The sequence below is a fragment of the Varanus komodoensis genome, unplaced genomic scaffold (assembly GCF_004798865.1).
Source record: "Varanus komodoensis strain SLA01 unplaced genomic scaffold, ASM479886v1 scaffold23, whole genome shotgun sequence".
NCBI classification, from domain to species: Eukaryota; Metazoa; Chordata; class Lepidosauria; order Squamata; family Varanidae; genus Varanus; species Varanus komodoensis.
Window position 1 is genome coordinate 13,678,694 of NW_025335627.1, and position 19,433 is coordinate 13,698,126.

Sequence of the window (19,433 nt, forward strand, 5' to 3'; positions counted from 1 at the left end):
TTCACTTCAGCAGCATTAAGTGACAAAACATAAATTGAATCAGTGTTTTGAGACGCTGAAAGCTCCTATTCAGCTGGCTATCCAAGAGAGAGAGGAAGCTGTGGAGAAAATACTGAGGGCTAACATGACCCTTCTAGAGAAATTAAAAGTCGCAATGCAATAAACAATCAGAAAATGAAAGACTTGTAATAGGAACTGAGAAGAAAGCATTTGGCAGTTATGTGGAATGAGAAATATAAAGTAAAGAATAGGTGGCAGGATTATTTGCATTAAATGGAGCATCTCAACAGAATTCCATCAGGAGTTGCATACACTAACCTCAGTTACATCCATATATCTATTCCAGCAAATAGAAACATCTGGGACAGTCACTCTGTCACCCATAGCTACAGCTCCATGGCATGGCTGACATCTGAACTAGCCACTGCATAGGATAAAAGGTAAAGGTTTCCCCTTGACATTACATCCAGTCATGCCTGACTCTAGGGGGCAGTGCTCATCTCTGTTTCCTAGCCGAGGGAGCCAGCGTTTGTCCACAGACAGTCTCCGTGGTCATGTGGCCGGCATGACTAAACACCAAAGTGCATGGAACGCTGTTACCTGCCCACTGAAGTGGTACCTTTTTATCAACTTGCATTTGCATGCTTTCGAATTGCAAGGCTGGCAGAAGCTGGGATGGAGCAACGGGAACTCACTCCGTTGTGCAGATTTGAACCGGCGACTAGGTCATAAATACATTACCTACATAACATAGGCATTTACAGTTCTAATTTCTTAACATTTTGGTACTTGAGTGAACATGAAACATGCTAAACTGAAAGGATTTCGGTTTGTCAAATTTCATTACATTTTTAGTTTCAGAATCTAATTACAATCTAATGCCCTCCGCCACCCCATGCATGTCAACCACTGTACTTGGTTCACAGCCATTAAAATGTAGCATAACACTACATTTAACCAAAGTAAGAAATAGTAGCTCTACAGAGGATCAAAAATAAAGTAATTGATTTTAAAAACACTGAACACTAAAGGACTGCAATACCTGGAAGAATATGAAGGCCTTCACCAGACAAAACAGCAACCACAGTATTGATGCCAGTTGAGTAACGTTGTCCAAGGCATTCCGCACAGTGGTACCACAACTGAAAAGGCCCTCTCCTTGTAGCCACCTGCCTCACTTCATTTGGTGAGAGTATCCAGAGGAGAGTGGCCTGAATTTTCACTTTTTTTTAAATAAGAGATATAATTCTCATATTTACCATCATACAAGACAGTAAGGCACAACTAAGTAAAACAGCATGGGGGATGGGGTGGGAGCACAGGCAATGAAAATGCACAACACAACCCCGAAGTACTCTGCAAACTGTAGTTTGGATAAAACTCTTTTTTTCTCCTGTAGAAGGAACATCACTGATTCTGCTCTGATATAATTAATGTAAAAGTGGCCTGTTGTTACTGGACTATGCTTCAAATCAGCTTTGTCTTTTCAGTGTAACTGGAATGTAATACTATGCCAAATACTCAACAGCCTCTCTAAAAGTACTAATCAAAATTAATGGAATGACTTGCTCAAAGACCAAAAAGCTCTATTGTAATATATCAACTGCATGTTGTACAGTCAGCAGATTTGAAAGTAATTAAACAAAAATGGTGAATCTCAAGTACAAGTTTCTTCTTACAAAGGAACAGAGATCATTTATCATGACATGTGGATAAAGTCAGTCAGAATGAGTACAAAATGCAAAATTTATTTCTTAATATGATTATGAAGCTTAAAGAAAATAAGTATTGTAAATATAAAATGTATGATTTAAAAAGCTTGCAATGTGGGAAATTATAGAGAATGATGGTTACCATAAAAAATGGGGCTGTCATTCTGCTTTTGCTATACAGAAGTAAAATATATCTTTTGGCAGTCTAATTTAATCAGGTTGCTTACTGTAACCACTGCTATAGCAACGAGAGAGTTGCACCTGAGTTAATGCAGCATACCAAAACCTGAAGGAATAAAGAGTGCAGTTTTGCTATTGCTTCCAACAAACAGGAGATAAAATATGGAATAACTTAACCCTAACCCTTGTCCAAGCCCAATAGATTAAATATTTGGATTTGAAATCACTTGACCAATCATGTTTGAAGGAACATGAAAGCTGATTGGTATCCATCCTTTGGGTCAATGTTTCTTTATGACTTCTGGTTTGGCATTTCTGAATAGCCATTTAACTGCCCAAGATTTCTCTTGATTGTTAAATAAAAAAGGCATTGTTTTGCAAAGTCAAGGTTAAACCTGGATGCTGGGTAGCACTGGAGGGTTATTGTAAGGAGGGTTATTTTAAGGGAGAGGTTTTCTCTATGCATGCATTATCAACACACAGCCTGAAAGAAGGAATGCACTGGGCAAGAACCCAAGTGGAACAGAGGAGAAATTAAGAAGATGGTATGTGGCTTGGGGTGGCTGGAGATAGGCAGTGAGATTGTATTAGGTCAGATTGACAGAGTGTGAAAGGACTCAGAGGAATAGGTTGTAGTGGAACTTGTGGGGAAGTCCACAAGATGGAAGGAGGGCCACTATGTAACCGTAAAAGTCTAGGGTTTCAAGGTAGATTGTCTGCTCTGGGAGTCCAATGTCCTCAAACAAAATGAGGATTATTTGCTGTTTCCCTGCCCAGTCTGGGAAGATTAAACAAATGTGGTTATGCACCATATTATCCTCAAGGCAAAACTGCAGTGACTCCTGCCCCCATTACCACACATATCTCAGCAACACTAATTGGGAATTTATATGGCAACTATATGAATCATTTCTGTGGCAGGAAAAACAAAGTTGCACACATTTAGGAAAGTGGGCATGGTACCATCAAGTCAATCAGAGTTTCTGTGAAATTAGGGAGATGACCAGAGAGGAAAGGGGAGTGGGGAACATTCCTGTGATGTGTGTTAAATTAACCATCTCAGCAGTATATGCATTAGCCTATTCTGTGTTTGGCAGAGAGAAATGGGGTGGGACTATGTAGAATAATCCTCCTGGATATATATGCAAGTAAGTTCCACTGAGTTTAGTGGTAGCTGCATCTAGGTACATGTAAGTAAAATGTGGAAAGAGTGCAACTAGACTTCTGAAGTTCTTGTGGATGTCAACTGGGTTTCTCTCTGGTATGTAAAGTAACAGGAGCTAGCTAGCCCTGTCTGTCAATCAGTAACTAGAGTAAAAGGCTATAATTTCAGAAAGGAAAAGGAGCTCTGAGCTCTGTTTGGGGCAGAGGTAGACAGCTTCAGTGATTAGAGAGCAGCATCCCATTTCCTGAAATAATAGTGGTACCACATCTAGAACAATTCTTCTGGGAATCTAGGCACCTGTGGGCAGAATTAAGCCATTAGTTAGGCTATGGGGATCTTCCCTGTGCATGCCCTGCATCTCTGTGTAGAGTGTGCACCCTGTTTCCTAGGAGAACTGTGCTCCTGACAGCCCACTAAAGCACTGGTCTCCCAGCAGAACTGTTTGGGTTACACAGCAGGGGCAGGAACCAGGGGATGCACAGAGAGTCTTGATTAGCTGCATGAAAGCTGTGTGTTGTCCATCACTGGATTAGGGTCATCAGTTGATCAATACTTTTTGTCAGTACAGCCAATGACATATGAAGGTAGAAAAAAGCCTTTCTCTACAATACCCAATACCCTCTTACCTCATAAGGTAAGGGGAGTTTTCACTGCCGAATACAACTATATTATGTGAGCCTACACAGTGCCACAGGTGCACAAGAGCACATGAAACAAGACTTCCTTGTGGAGGAGGCTGTAAAGTCAGTGGATGAATGGATGTGGCAGTCTACTCAATTGTTGATCATTTCCACAATGCTGGTTCGATAGAGAGGCTGCATGTGGAGCCATCACCAAAGGAAATGACAGTGAGAAATGAGTCACCAAGTACATAAGCATAAAGTACCAAAAACACCAGCATGGAATTTCCTGTTGTAGCAGCTGCAGATGTATAGCACCACCACCTCTTCTGATCATCATTCTGCCAGATGTACCTGAAGAAAAGTAGCATCAGGTACATCTTTAAACTGTTTTGGGATCCAGAGATTAAGTGAGAACAATCTAAAAGGTAATCAATGTGAAAGCAAATCAGTGAGATGATACCTGAAAATTGTGACAAGCTTTTACACAGGATATTATTAAAGGTGCCCTTAGATACTGGAGTTCAGTATATATACAGCTCTGTCACTTTACTACAGTAGCATATATATTCCTTTTTTTTTTTTTTTGGTAAATTCTTTTTAACAAGGGTTTATCTATCTGCTCTTCATTCTTATCTTTTCCTGTGATATTTCTTTCTCCACTGCTTTCTCTTCCATATCATTGGACATCTTCCTTCTATTGCTTTTTCTCTTTTGGCTGAAGAATTTTACAGATCTGTCTTTTCCTTCCCTTTCTTCCTATGCTACTATCTGTCCTCTAGATTTTTTGAAATCCATTGTCCTCTTGATTCCTTTTGAAAACATTGTCTCATTAATTCCTCCTCCTTTGCTTCATATGTACATTTTTTGCCTGTTTTCTAGGGGTTTTTTTACTCCATCCTTTCAGTCTGTCCTTGTTACTTACTTGTCAGGATTGCTCTTTTCTTTCTAAAGTTCTTGAGCACACAGGTTTCTTAATGTTCAATGGGGCTTATGCCCAAGTAAATGGGGAATAGAACTGCAGAGCCTTCTTTGGATACAGAAGTACCAGATCATCCTGTTTTCCAGTTGTCTGAAAGCAAAAGCAGAACACTTGAAACTAAAGCAGTAGTCTCTAAACAACTGGATGACCCTGGGTATGTGTAAGTATATTTATTTGTCAACTAATTTTAAGCCTGCACACACCCAAATGTGTATCCTTCTGTGAGCTTCTAGGATTACAGGATGTTGAAAGAATGGCTGGATTCAGATTTACACCTGTGCAACTAGGCTAGCAAAAGTGGATGTCCTTGTTCTCTCTTCCATACAGCAGTTCCTCCAGTCCTTCAAAGATGCTACACAGGGGGTCAGATATGCCTGCCAAAAGAGATGGGCTGTGCACAGGGGAGGAAGGGGAATAGGGAGGAATCCCCAGAAATTGGGTGGAGGCACCTTCCACGAGCAGAGATTTAGCTATGTCTCTGAGACTTTACAATGCAGAAATGTTAATTCCATCAAATAGTTGAACTTACATATCAGTTATGAACTGGGCTGAAACACTGACTGAAACACAGCTGTTTGCGACCAACAACTAGCAAATGTGCAGCAAAATTCCCAGACAACTGGTACCAGCATTTTAGGCAGCAGGTTGTGTGCTTCAAGGCATGCTTGCCTGAATTCAACATCTATTGTCCAACAAATACATTATTAAATGACCTACACTAAAGAGTTATATAAAATATATATGCCCTGTTGATGGAATTCTGTATCTGCTAACTTAAAAAGTATCTAAGTGCCCAGTTTCTGTTACTTCTGAATTTAATTTTTTCTATTGTGTTTACATCTTTGATACAGACTTGGGACATGGATTTAATAAGCCTAAGCAAGAAAAGCCATAAACAGAGCAATTGCATTTAAACAAAAAGAAGACATTTTTATGTTCCTATAGGGAAGAAAATGGGTATTTTATTTCATGTAGGGAAGCCTAACATGGATGCTAACTGCATACTTCTTTATGACACATATTTAAAATATCAGTGCTTTTGATGCTCCCAGCAAGGAAGCTCTTTTATCATTCAGTAATGTCTTCGCTTTTATACATTGCCTTTGTGGGCCTCTGGCCTCTATTTCTTGTTCTGCAGACTAAAGCAAGAAAGAGAAAACATGACTGTCTGAGGAAGAATCATTAGTCACAATGTAATGAGAAATTTCTTGAGAGAGCTACAGGAACAAAAGAAAAAACCCAAGATGCTTCTAAAAAGCCATTCATTGTACAAGCACTTTATGCTCTACCTGCAGTGGGCTTTCATAGTATATACAAGAAGAAAGATGACGTGTTCTTCCCTAGCTATACTTTGTCACAAAGAAGGGAATAGGCAAAAATCTGATACTTCATACATCAAAACAGTAAATAGCTTGATCCTAAAATATGCATGGTATATCAGCCAGTACAACTTAACTGCTACACCAGCCCCTCACCACCAATTACACTGGTACCATAAGGCTGCTACGCCACCTTAGCGAGCAGGTATTTTACAATTCCAACTTTCTTCTATGCAAATAGGCAAAGCTCCATGTTAATGAGCTAGAATCTGACCAGTCCATTTACCTATCCAGTACTATGAACTTCAACACTAATTTCTGGTAAAGAATACAATGCTTTTGACTACTGATGTTCTAATACATGTTAATTTTTCTTACTATCTCTGGATGTCTTCCTCTTTGTCTACAGAGCATATTATGAGCATGGAAGAGAGATCCAATCTTCCCTCCCATTCCACCATCCCATCCCCCCCACAACTGCCACAGTAAGCTTCTCTTATGAATTTGTAATAGAAGTTGAAGAGGGAGAAAAGGAGGTGTGCTGGCAGGAGGGGAAGATTGGGGAGTAGAGAGGCTAGTTTACACAGTTTAAAATTTTCTTATCCCACATATATCTTATGGCCTTTCTAGGCCCCAACTTACTCACTGAAAAATAACTCAGCTAGATGGGCACAAAGACCTGTCTAGACAGTTTTTTTCTTAATGGAAGAACGAAGGTTAAATTGCTCTCTCTTCCTCTTGTCCTGCCTAGCTTTTGCTTGCAGGGCATAGAATAATAGGTAGAGAGCTCCAAACTTAATGGCCACCATGACAGCCATGGGGTTGTCTCAACATGTCACTGGCCCAAGGCATGAAATAGGTCACACTCTAGACCTGGCTTTCTCGATGGGACAGGAAGACAGTGATCTGGAAGTGAGGGACTCAATTCGAACCCCTTTGTCATGGTCAGACTGCTTCCTCATGAGGCTTGTACTCAGGGCCAGTTTCTCCCTCTGCAAGGGTGCAGGCCCTATGGATCTTATGAATCTTATGGATCCAGATGGATTCCTGAGGACATGGGGATTTTCAGGTTGATAGAGCTGGCACTCCTGTCATTGCCCTGGCTGATTTGTGGAATGGGGAAATGACCAGGGCAATCAACACAATGGCTCCTAAGCATCCTCTCCCATCATACAGAGCCCACTTGGCGTCTTGGTATATGCCTGAGTTGTGGGCAGTGAAGCAGGCTGGGAGATGACTAGAGTGTAGGCGGAGGAAATCCCATGACAAATCTGACAGAACACTGCTTGGAACTCATTATCGAGCTTATGTTGTGGTGGTGATGGTGGCAAAGAAGGAATTTTTCTTCGCTTCCATTGCATCCTCATAGTGCCATCCAGCTGAGCTCTTTCAGGTGGTACAGGGCCTATTATACTCTGGGCCTAAAAAGGACCTAATTGCATCATCAACAGTTTGCTGCAACAACTTTACCCAGCACTTCAGTGATAAAATTGCTCAGATTCACCATGAGCTGGACTCCACAGTTGATGTGGTTTTAGATCAGAAAGCATCCAGAGCATGTCTGATCCATTTTTATTGGATGAGTTTCAATTGTTGTGGCCTGAGGATGTGGACAATGTGCTGGGACTAGTCTGACCCACCACTTGTCTGCTCAACCCTTGCCCCTCGTGGCTGCTCATCAGAGCCAATGACAGGATATGTACCTGGGTCCTTGAGCTTAACAACTGTCTGATGGAGGGTCAGGTTCCTGCCCCTTTGAAGGAGGTGGGGATTAGGCCTGTCCTGAAGAGAGCGACTTTGGACCCAGACGTAGCCTATTCTAGTGGCTAATATCCCATTTTTGGGCAAGGTGCTCAAGCAGGTGGCGGCCAGATGACTCCAAGTACTCTTGGAGGAAACAGACCATCAAGACCCATTTCAATCTGGCTTCAGGCTTGGCTATGGAACTGAAGCTGCCTTGGTCTCCCTGTGCAGGGAGAGGGACAGGGGAATGTTGATTCCCCTGGATTTCTCAGTGGCTTTTGATACCATCGACCATGGTATCTTTCTGGATAGGCTGGCTGGGTTGGGAGTTGAAGGCTCTACTTTGTGGTAGTTCCACTCCTACCTGGCTGGCCAATTCCAGAAGGTGGTGCTGGGGGACTATAGCTCTGCACCATGGCAGCTTTGCTATGGGGTACCACAGGGCTCCATTTTGTCCCCCATGTTCTTCAACATCTACAAGAAACCACTGGGAGAGGTCATCAGGAGGTTTGGGCTATGGAGCATCAGTACACTGATGTCACCCAGCTCTACCTCTGAATTACAGCTACTCCAGGTGAAGCAGTGGCTGTCCTTAAACGATGTATGGATGAGGTAATAGGCTAGATGAGAGCCAATAAATGGAGGCTTAATCCAGACAAGATGAAGGTCCTCTTGGTGGGTGGTTCAGCCTTCCAGGTAAGTGACAGTAGCCCTGTTCTGGATGGGGTTGCACTCTCCCTAAAGGACACGGTGCACAGTTTGAGAGTACTCCTCCATCCACAGCTTTCACTGGAATCACAGGTGGCAGTGGCGGCAAGGAGTGCTTTTCTTCAGCTTTGGCTGATTTACCAACTGCACCCTTACCTGGATGAGCAATGTCTAGCAATGGTGGCCCATGCCCTGTTAAATTCCCAAATGGATTATTGTAATGTGCTCTACATGGGGCTGCCCTTAAAGATGGTCTGGATACTTCAGTTAATTCAGAATATAGCTGCCAGGATATTTATTTATTTTTCAATTTATATCCTGCCTTTTTCCTACAAAGGGCTCAAGGCAGCTTACATCATTCTCCTCCTCCATCTTATCCCCACAACAACAACCCTGTGAGGTAGGTTGGGCTGAGAGTCTGTGACTGGCCCAAAGTCACCCAGTTGGCTCCATGGCTGAGCGGGGACTAGAACCCAGATCCTCTGAGTCCCAGTCCCATGCTCTTAACCACTACACCACACTGGCTCTCTACTATTAATGTAATGAATATAAACGTATTCACATATAGTGCCAGTCCTTTACCACTTACACTGGCTGTTGACTGAAGTTGGGCCCAATTTAAGGTGCTGGTGATGACCTATAAATCTCTAAACAGCTTGGGTCTGGATACCTGAAGGAGTGCCTCTTTCCCTATACCCTCCTGCCCCTTGAGATCTAAGGCAGACATCCTTCTTCAGGAACCCTCCTTGAAAAAGATTTGGAGGGTGCTTACCCAGAGGAGGGCCTTCTCTGCAGTGGTGCCCCAATTATGGAATATACTGCCCAGAGAAGTTGGCCGGGCACCAACACTGTATTCTTTTTGGTGCAAGGCAAAACACTTTTTATTCTCCCATTATTTTAATGTTTAATAGTTTTTAATGTGTTTTTATAATATTGAATTACTGGATGCTGTGTCATCTGTTGCTTTGTTGTAAACCGTCCCAAGGCACCAGTAGATGGACAGCCAATAAAAGCCGTAAATAAGCAAGCAAAGCAAAGCAAAGCACCTGGTATTTTCTAAGCACTGTACCAATTAAAAGATAGGCCAGTCCCTACCTGCAGGTTCAATCTAACAGACACAATACAAAAGGAAAGGGGGATGAATAGGAAAAGATGGTTGAAATATGAAAGGTGAATTATTTTATAGGGCTTTTAGAATACCTTGTATATAAGTAAGTGCACAGGGCCATTAATAAGAATAATAAACTTTTCAGACACACAGTTAATTTAACACATACAAGTAAAGATTAAAATATCATTCCTATTTAATCCTGTAAATTCCAATCACTTGTATAATATATAAATGCATAAAAACCATTCTATATATGACAGAGAAAAATACTATTCTAGTGAGGCACTATTCCTTGTCTTGGCTTAATTTTGTTCAGTGTAATGGATTATAGTAACCTCATATGAAGAATTTTCAAATGTAATTTAACAGGCAAGGATAGAGTGAATTAGAAAAGCACCTTAGTAGATAAAGGCATTGTTCCACAGTCTTAATACATACAAATACTTGACATAGTAACTGTACTATGTGACTGTAAATGGCCTTCTCTGTGATAGCACCCCACCTGTGGAATTCACTTCCTGTAAAGATTTGCTAGGCGTCTGCCCATCTTTCTTTTAGGCACCAAATAAAAACATCTCTGTTCTGTAATTATTTTAATGAGTGAGTAGAGTATTATACTGGTTTTATTGTTGCTACTGTCAGGTTGAAAATTTTAACTGCCAGACAATTTTATTAAGAGTGATTGTTTTAAATGATCTTATTATAATTGAATGTTTAAGGATATCTCGGGGGAGGGACACAGTAATTATGGGAGATTTCAATCTCCCGGATATTAGTTGGGAGACTCAATCAGCAGTGACAGCCAGGTCAAGTTGCTTCCTAGATGCTATAGACTATAGCCTAGATGCTATATATAGAGGGAGGGATTTTCACACAGAGGGTCCAAGAGGCGATGAGGGGGGGAACATCCTTGGCTTGGTCTTGACCAACAGGGAGGAGCTGATAGATGAGATACAGATTAGGGGAGCTCTGGATGCAAGTGATCACTCCATCCTTTGCTTTGAGATCAGGGGAATGGGGACATGCAGCAGGTCGAGTACTAGAAGCTGGCACTTCAAGAGGGCCAGCTTTGGCCAACTGAAGGTCAGACTGGGGAAAGTCTCCTGGGATAGGTTACTGGAAGGCAAGCGAGTTGAGGAGAGGTGGATGGCACTCAAAAGGGAGGTTTTGGACGTGCAAGCACTTGTGAAACAGACCTTGGGGTGCTGGTTGATTGCAGGATAAACATGAGTCAGCAGTGTGATGCAGTGGTCAAGAGGGTGAATGCCACCCTTGGTTGCATAGCCAGAAGCATGGCTTCTAGATTGAGAGAGGTATTACTACCACTCTATACAACTCTGGTGCGCCCGTAACTGGAGTATTGTGTTCATTTTTGGGTCCCTCGTTACAGGAACAATATAGCCAGGTTAGAGTCAGTGCAGCATAGGGCCACAAGGTTGGTGGAAAGCCGTATGAGGCGAGACTGAGGGAACTGGGTCTCTTCAGGCTGGAGAAGAGGAGACTCAGAGGGATCTGTTGGCAACATACAGGTATGTGAGAGGGTGTCACACAGAAGTGGGCAGAGACCTGTTCTCCCCTGCAGAGGAGGGCAGGACATGCTCCAATGGAGCCAAGCTCAAGTAACCAAGGTTCAATTTGGATGCAATTTGGAAGTACCCCGAGTGTATGGAATGGGCTTTCACGGGTGGGGGGTTGAAGCTCCATCGGTGAGGGAGTTCAAGGATAGGCTACACATGCACATGGTGGGCATGTTGTGAGTGGAGCTGGCTGGAGCCGGGGGTCAGACTAGATGGCCTGGGAGACCCTTTCTGACTTGCACTTTTACTATGTTATTGTTTAAACAGAATCGTTTTATTCACTGTTGTGCAATGTAAGCTGCTCAGAGAGCCTCTGGCTAAGGGATGCAACATACACGAGTAATAAATACATAAGTAAGTAAGTAATACTGAAGACAAACATCTTGTAAAGGTGCATCTTGTTTACTGCTTGTTATGGGTCCTATATAAGGGCTGGTATACAATGGCTGCTATGAGACCCAATAGTAAACCATTGAAAGGTGATACAGGAACGAACTTCAGCAAACCCTGAATTCCCAGCAAACCAAGCTTCAGCAAGCAAACCTTTTAATGTTGGAAGCTGTCTTGAGATACTGTCGTGAAGGATGGCATATAAATGTTTTAAATAAATAAATTCATAGGCATGGTCATGAGGAAGACACTGTAATTTTAATTTTAAATTAGCACAGTTCAATATGCTACCTAATCCCCAAACTGTCATTGACTATGGTTAATTTCAACAAAGGCCTTCATAAACAATTGTTTAAAACTGGTTTGCTTCAACTAAGCATAGTTAAGATTATCCACTGTTTCAGATGGCAGCGCAAGCTGTAGTTAAGCTAAAATCTTCTGAACTCCTTGTGGCTAAACCAGACAATGAAGGGTATTGTGTAATCCCAAAGCTTACTGTGGCTCATTCTCTTCTGTTCAAACAAACTCAAAATCCTGGCAACAACAAAAAAGTGTCCATACTGCCTTTCTATTAGTTTCTGGGCACGATTCAATGTAATCTTTTTAGCCCATATAAGTTTAAACTTGGTAGCTCCTCTTCAGGTTCAATCATATTTCATTTCAATATTTTCAGGGCTCCTAGTTCATGATTTTGATAGTATCTTCCATGTAGGAAGTGCTGGTGCCAAGGGTGCCTTCAGAGATAATGTCACTGGTTGTTCACCAACTTTGGTCCATTTTCAATTTTGCCAGCTAAAATCCTTCTAGGATAAGTTTTATGCATACTTTGATGTTGAAAAAACTGATTATTTATTAATATAAATTGTGGAAAATGTTTTCTTTGCGATAAAATAGCAATTCATCCAATAAATGTGTTTTTTCAAAGTCTGAAGACAGTAAACTTCTATACTCAGATGAGCAGTAAGTTGCTTACAAATTTAAAATTCCATGAAGTTTATAACCTGCCAACCAATCTCCTACAAGCTTCTAGTAAAAAGGACATTGTGCAGCCAAACAAAGATAGTCGACATTATGATACATATAATTTTCTCAAAGAACAGTAATATTTGACAACTATTATACATGCACACATATATAATCCAAAATAGATATGGACAAATCCCTCTATGTTCTGTGTCACTTATGTATCTTTTGTTTGTTCTGTCTTGTTTCCACACTAATCTGGTATTTAAATATTATTTTCATGTATGTTATATCAAAATACATATCTAAATTTTATTTTCTCTCAGAACACTGACTTACAAATGCATATTCCCTTCAGATGTTCTTATATGTCTTTTGAGCCAAGAATTGTGTCAGAACGTTGATGGTTAATTAGGTTCTGACCTATACATTTTCCTTCAAATTCTTTTCATTATTGCATCATCATAAACTCACTTCTACCTGTAGTTTTCCTGCCACATATTTAATTGTCAAATCCTTTCTCTTAACAGTTACATTACACCTGACCAAGTTTTTTCTTAAAACAGGGAATTTTATTGGGTACATAACTTTTCACATAATTTATGAAGCTTGTAAATTATATTATTAGAGATACTATTTAACAGAGCAAACATAAAGCCCAAAATCTCTCAACATCACAATTCTAAGATAGTATTATGATCCCCCATATTGCAGATGAGAGAACAAGACAAGAGGATAACTTGCCTAGGGCCACTTAATACTTTTATGGCAAAGAAGAGATGAGGGAACTCCTGATTTGTAATTTAGTCTGTTACCCACAATGCTGCATGGTTATGCTTTAGTAAAATATAGTTTTCCCCCACCATTTTCCCTCTATTTTCTTCCTTTTTGCATGAAATACTGAGTAATGTCTGATATTGGAGGTGAGAATAGTTGAAGGCCTTGTCTGATATTTTATAAAATCATCCTCTCTGGAAAAAATATGATATAAGTTAACCAACACGCATTTGGGGACTAATAAGTCTAGGTCAGCTCAGCCAAAATAATATGCACTGCTCAGGCTGAAAAAGGAATTTGAAAATTAGGTGATAAATTAAATCTCAAGCATTAAAATGTGTGAAGTTCCAGCTGATGAGAACAATCTGGTCACATCTTAAAATGGCACAAGGGACCAGTTTCTCAGATTTTTATGGTAACTATGTCAGAAGTATTCATCCTCATTCTACAGTGCTAGCAAGATAAGAAAAGGTTGTCAAAATCTGGAACACAGAAAACTTAGCAATTTCTGCACCAGACAGATTTCCTACTTAATAAAACTAGACCCCTGTGATGTTGTTTTATATGGAACTGCCTTTGAAGCTTATCCTCTACAGAAAAATGCACTACTGACTCTGCCAGATAAAACTGAAAGTAGTTAGCAAGACCAATAAAGCTTTAAACTGAGAAGGTCAGTAAGATTAAGTAGGTACTCAGTTAAAAAAAAAAGCTTATGTTTGTTTAAAATTGGATAAGAACCTTCAATTTTTTCCTGATCCTTAGCATGTTTTGGCCTTTGAACCTGGGTCTCTGTTGTCTCTATGCTCTCCCTGGACATACTTCTGGTGGTCATATACAGATTTTGTTGGATGTGAGTCTCTTGCTGCAAAGACGCTAGCCCATCAATGGGGTCCAACTCACACACTACAATCAATGGTGGTTCTGCTTAAGTGAGTCCCAGGCTTGGAAAGTTCCTGGCAGCTGGACTCATTAGTGAAATACTCAGGATCCAGTGCTGGTTTGAGATGTAGTACAGGCCCTGCTGATTCCACCTGCCCGTTTCTCTGCAAGTCAGTCACTGTTTGAAGTCTGGATCATGACAGTCACAATAAGTTAAAAAAAATTACTAGCATATCCTTTGAAGATGTCATTCTAGAATGTGTTCACATCTGCATGTATGCACCAATTATGCAAATTTAATATATTTGTGCAAAGTTACTATGGAAGATATGAGATACTCTGGCAGTAAGATTAGGATTATTTTGGACCAGAAATACTTAACCTATAATAATGGCAAAGAAGGACAATTTTGTGGGATAATAATTAAAGAGAGCATATGGTCAATTTTTGAGAGTCCTACACTGCACACATTTGTTACTTCTTTGCACTTTCAATCAGCTTCAAAGTGCCTATATTTATGCCTATACATAAATCATGTCTGCAGCTTCTGTAAAGGCCTTTAAGCCTCATTAACTCCACTGTATATGGTATGCTGGACTGGCAAAATCATTTACACAGCTGCAATACAAGGGCTGATAATCTACAAAAACATGCTTCATACCTTATAAACTTATCTAACATATTTTTTGAGGAATAACATCATGAAAAACTATCTACTATATTCTTCACATTGCAAAATAATTGGCTATAACAGGTATGAAAAGGTTGAATGTCTTATCTGCAAAATATGTTTGCACTGCAACTGAGCTAAAATTAAACTCAATTCTACTATGGAGACATTAATATATTGAGCACCATACCCACTATTGAATAAGATGTCCACTATTGATATGCACTCCTTATCTAATGTGGCAGTTCTAAATATGTGTGCTTGGAAAGCAATGAAATCAGTGGGATAGCCAAGTACCTATGCTTAGGACCAATGCTGAAGTTTCCTTCCTTTCTATTAATAACTATTTCAAACTCTATCACACTACAAACTTAGTAGCATTCATCACATGAGTGAAGGATTAAATGTGAAAAAAGACATTTCTGTACGAAAACATGTTCACTTTCCAGCTTGTTGAGAACAATTATGCAAGTTATACTATATATCTTAAGTTCAGTGAAACATTGCTTTTACAGTGGTACCTCGGCTCACAAACTTAGTCCATTCCACGACTCTGGTCATGACCTGAATTGGTCGCGAGCCAAGTCAAATTTCCCTATGAGGTTTCATGTAAATAAGGTTAATCAGTTTTGTAATTTTTTTTTTTATCACAAAAATTTTAAACGAAGTACAGTACAGTAGAGAACACTAACCTAGGTGGAGGGGGGAAGTTATTGTTTGGAGGGAGAGTCTAAACCATAATCGTGTGATAGCAATTGTGCTCGGGGGGGGGGGGATGGCTGCGCTCGTGATCACGCTTGTGCAAGGAAGACGGGCGTGCTCACGCAGGGAAGATGGGCATGATTGTGCAGCAGCATGGACGTGATCGTGGTCATCACCCAATGCAGAGTTCGTGAACTGAGGCAATTTTTCTGATTTTTTGTTCGCAACCAGATTAGGTTGTGAACAGAGGTGTTCATGAGCTGAGGTACCACTATACTTTGCCAGAAATGTGAACAAGGCAGATGTGAAAGCATGAGAAACAATTGCGTATAGTGTGATGGGTTTTGTTTAGTCATGTTTATGGCTAAAACAGGTTTTTTGTTTAAAAATATACTTTTAAATTTAAAACAGGTAAAGAAATATGCAGTCAATGCCTATGTTCTGCCTCTTGTTTATACTCTAGCAGAATCGAGTGTGGGGTTATGCAGATAGGAGCCGGCTGGGTTCTCAATATTTCCCATTCATCTTTATATGACAAATTAAATAGGCTGCCATCTAGAACACAGGTAAGAGGAAAGGATTCTGCCTGCATAATCCAAACTCTGCCCTCTTTATAGTGTCCCCAACTGCACCTTAATTATTTTTCATCCATATTGGTCCAGACTCTCACTGACTTATAAAAAAAGGTGAGCAAGTTGTGATTCTCCAGATGTTTGGCTTATAGCTCCAAAAAATGCCTGCTGTTGCTACCAGCATCTGAGGAAGCAACAACCATAGGTGCTTTCATTCTATACAAATGGAAAGTGAGGAAAAGAGGTTCCAACTATCATTTATCATGTAAGCAGTGCACATAATGGAAAGGAGGATGGGGTGCCTTTGGGGTGGTATGTTGTAGACTGTTTAACCAATCCAACACTTTGGTCATCCTGCCAGGCCTTGAAACAAACCAGTGCATATTTGTGGTGATTGTAACACGCATTGTTATTCCTTACCACCACAGGAGGGGGATGCTGCACAAGCTTTTAAAAATTATTATGAATTACAACAAAAATATAAAACATAAATTTGATTTTATGAAATACAATTAACAGATGTGAATGTGCATGTATATAACTATATATGCATGAAAATACAGCTTTTTGTAGGAAAAAATACACATAAGCTTCAACAAAGGCAGAGCAAATATCCATATCCAGAGCCTTTAGCAGCTGGATAAAAAATGCTGTTATCTCAGTGGTATCTCAAAAGATAGCCTAATGTCCATAAACATAGTCTGTCCATAAACTAATTTTAAATATATATATACATACATGCAAAATTCCTTCTTCTGGAACATGCTAAGGATAGAATTCGGTACGTGAGTGTATAAGAAGTGCCAACATATAGTAAAGTTAACATTATCTGAAAACTTTGTACTTGTTATTTAATAAAAAGTAATACATTCTTTTCATATGTAACAGAAATACTTATTCAAGATTGTCCTGCTGTGTTAGAAAATCTAAGTGCACTCATAATGCTACACTAAATTATCTCTCTGAATGATGAATAAAAAGAAAAAGGGGGGGAAAAGATGTGTCCATTTAATTTAGAATAGCTACGATCTGTCCTCTGTGCAAACAGAAGGGAATAAATTACATTACTCTAGAGCAGTGATGGCAAAAATGTTAGAGAATGAGTGCCCAAACTGCAACCCAAAACCCACTTATTTATCACAAAGTGCCAACACTGCAAGAAACCCTGAATACTGGGGTTTTCGTTTATAAAAAAAAAACTCACCGCCATTCTAAGCAAATATATATATCCCTGGCAGTGCACTGACGGGCCATGCGAAAGCTCAGGCAAGTCGTGGCTTGTGACCGCATCGTCTGGCACCACTACTCCTTTCTGAGCATGCGAATGGCCCATATGTGCGCTGTTATCCGAAGCTTAGCTGCTGGGGCGATGCAGGGGTGACTTGGCTCGGGCACTGACAAAGAGAGCTCTGCGTAGTTGTTGTGGCACGTGTGTCATACATTCACCACCACTGCCCTAACCCTACCCTGGTGCACCCCCCTAACCCCAATAGAGGGTGAAAGATCCATTGAAAAGAGGGAGATTTTGAAAAAGCCTTCCTTGAGTAGTTTTTCTGCACAGCTCATCATTTCTGCCCATTTTAAACACATTCCAACCATCAAAATCATGCCAGGACACCTCGTTTCTCTAACCCCAACCCTACACTGCTGCACACCCCTAACCCCAATATGGGCGAAAGTTCCAATGAAAATGTGTTTTTGAAAAAGCCTTCCTTGAGTAGCTTTTACTGCACAGCTCATCATTTCAGCCCATGTTAAACACATTCCAACCATCAAAATCATGGCAGGACACCTTGTTTTTCTAACTCCCAACCCCACCCTGCTGTACACCCCTAACTCTAATATAGGGCAAAAGTTCCCTTAAAAATAATGCGTTTTTGAAAAAGCCTTCCTTGAGTAGCTTTTTTCACACAGCTCATCATTTTTGCGCATTCTAAACCCATTCCCACCATCAAAATCATGTGAGGCCACCTTGATTCTCTGATCCTAACCCTACCCTGGTGCACACCCCTAACCCTAATAGAGGGTGAAAGTTCCATTGAAAAGAGGGCGATTTTGAAAAAGCCTTCCTTGAGTAAGCATTTTCTGCACAGCTCATCATTTCTGCTCATTCTAAACACATTCCAACCATCAAAATCATGCCAGGACACCTTGTTTCTCTACCCCTAACTCTACCCTGGTGCACACCCCTAACCCTAGTATCAGGCTAAAATTCCTTTGAAAAGAGGCAGATTTTGAAAAAGCCTTCCTTGAGTAGCTTTTTCCACACAGCTCATCATTTCTGCAGATTCTAAACACAGTCCAACCATCAAAATCATGCGAGGACACCTCATTTTTCTAACCCAGTGATGGTGAACCTTTTGGAGACTAAGTGCCCAAACTGCAACCCAAAACCCACTTATTTATTGCAAAGTGCCAACACTGCAATAAAACCTAAAAACTGAGGTTTTCGTTTATAAAAAAAAAACTCACAGATAATCCTAACAAAGCCTTGCCAGCCCACTGATTGTGAAAGCTCAGTTGCGTCACAGCTAAGGAGTCGTGGCTCGTGACCTCATCCCCTGGCACTACTACTCCTTTCTTAGCATGTGCATGGCCCCTGCATGTGCTGTTATCCAATGCTGGGCTGCTGGGATGATGCTGGGGTGAATTGGCTCGCGGGCTAACAGAGAGGGCTCTGCGTCCCTGCTGTGGCACGCGTGCCTTAGGTTCGCCACCACTGCTCTAGAAGAACATGTTGCTTGCGCTCCTTTTATTTCTATTGCTCAATGAATGCTATCAGTATTTAACATAACTGACACCTCAGCACAAATGAACTGTCCAAAGGTTTCTTTCCAAAGGACAGGTCATTCTGATGACATGTCTCTGTGAAGACATGGGTCTTATCAAGCCCACTCCTTAGAACCTACTCTGTCTGCAAGCTCACTTGGCCTATATAACTCAGATGTAACATTTATCTAATGTGATAAACAGAAGTTTGGATACAGACTTAGTCATGTTTAGAAGTAGATCCATTAAACTCAATCAACTAAGTTCAGTTAGTCAGGCCTACATTAATTCTCATTAATATGAACAAGCACCATTATATCTATATCAAACTCAGTCTTTTTCCGACCTACCTCCTCAAATCACTCCATAATTTTGCCAGATAAGGATTATGCATAATTAAGTACAAACAACAATCACATTTTATGCACAGCACAAGGACAAAACGGGTACAGAAAGGTATAAGAGAAGAAAGCTGCCTCATCACACTTTGATCCTACCTGGTATGTTTACAAGGGAATGCTCCAGGGAACATTCTAGTTTCCATAACTTCTATACTTCAGTGTGGTGATTAAAAGTTCCCTTACAAGTGTGATG

The 19,433-nt window shown here is 40.6% G+C and overlaps 1 protein-coding gene across 2 annotated transcripts in view; it reads right to left on the minus strand.

Annotated features, from left to right (window-relative positions):
• Nucleotides 1-19,433, minus strand: part of SPAG16 (sperm associated antigen 16) — a 584,427-nt gene that overhangs the window by 354,350 nt on the left and 210,644 nt on the right. The window lies entirely within an intron of this gene.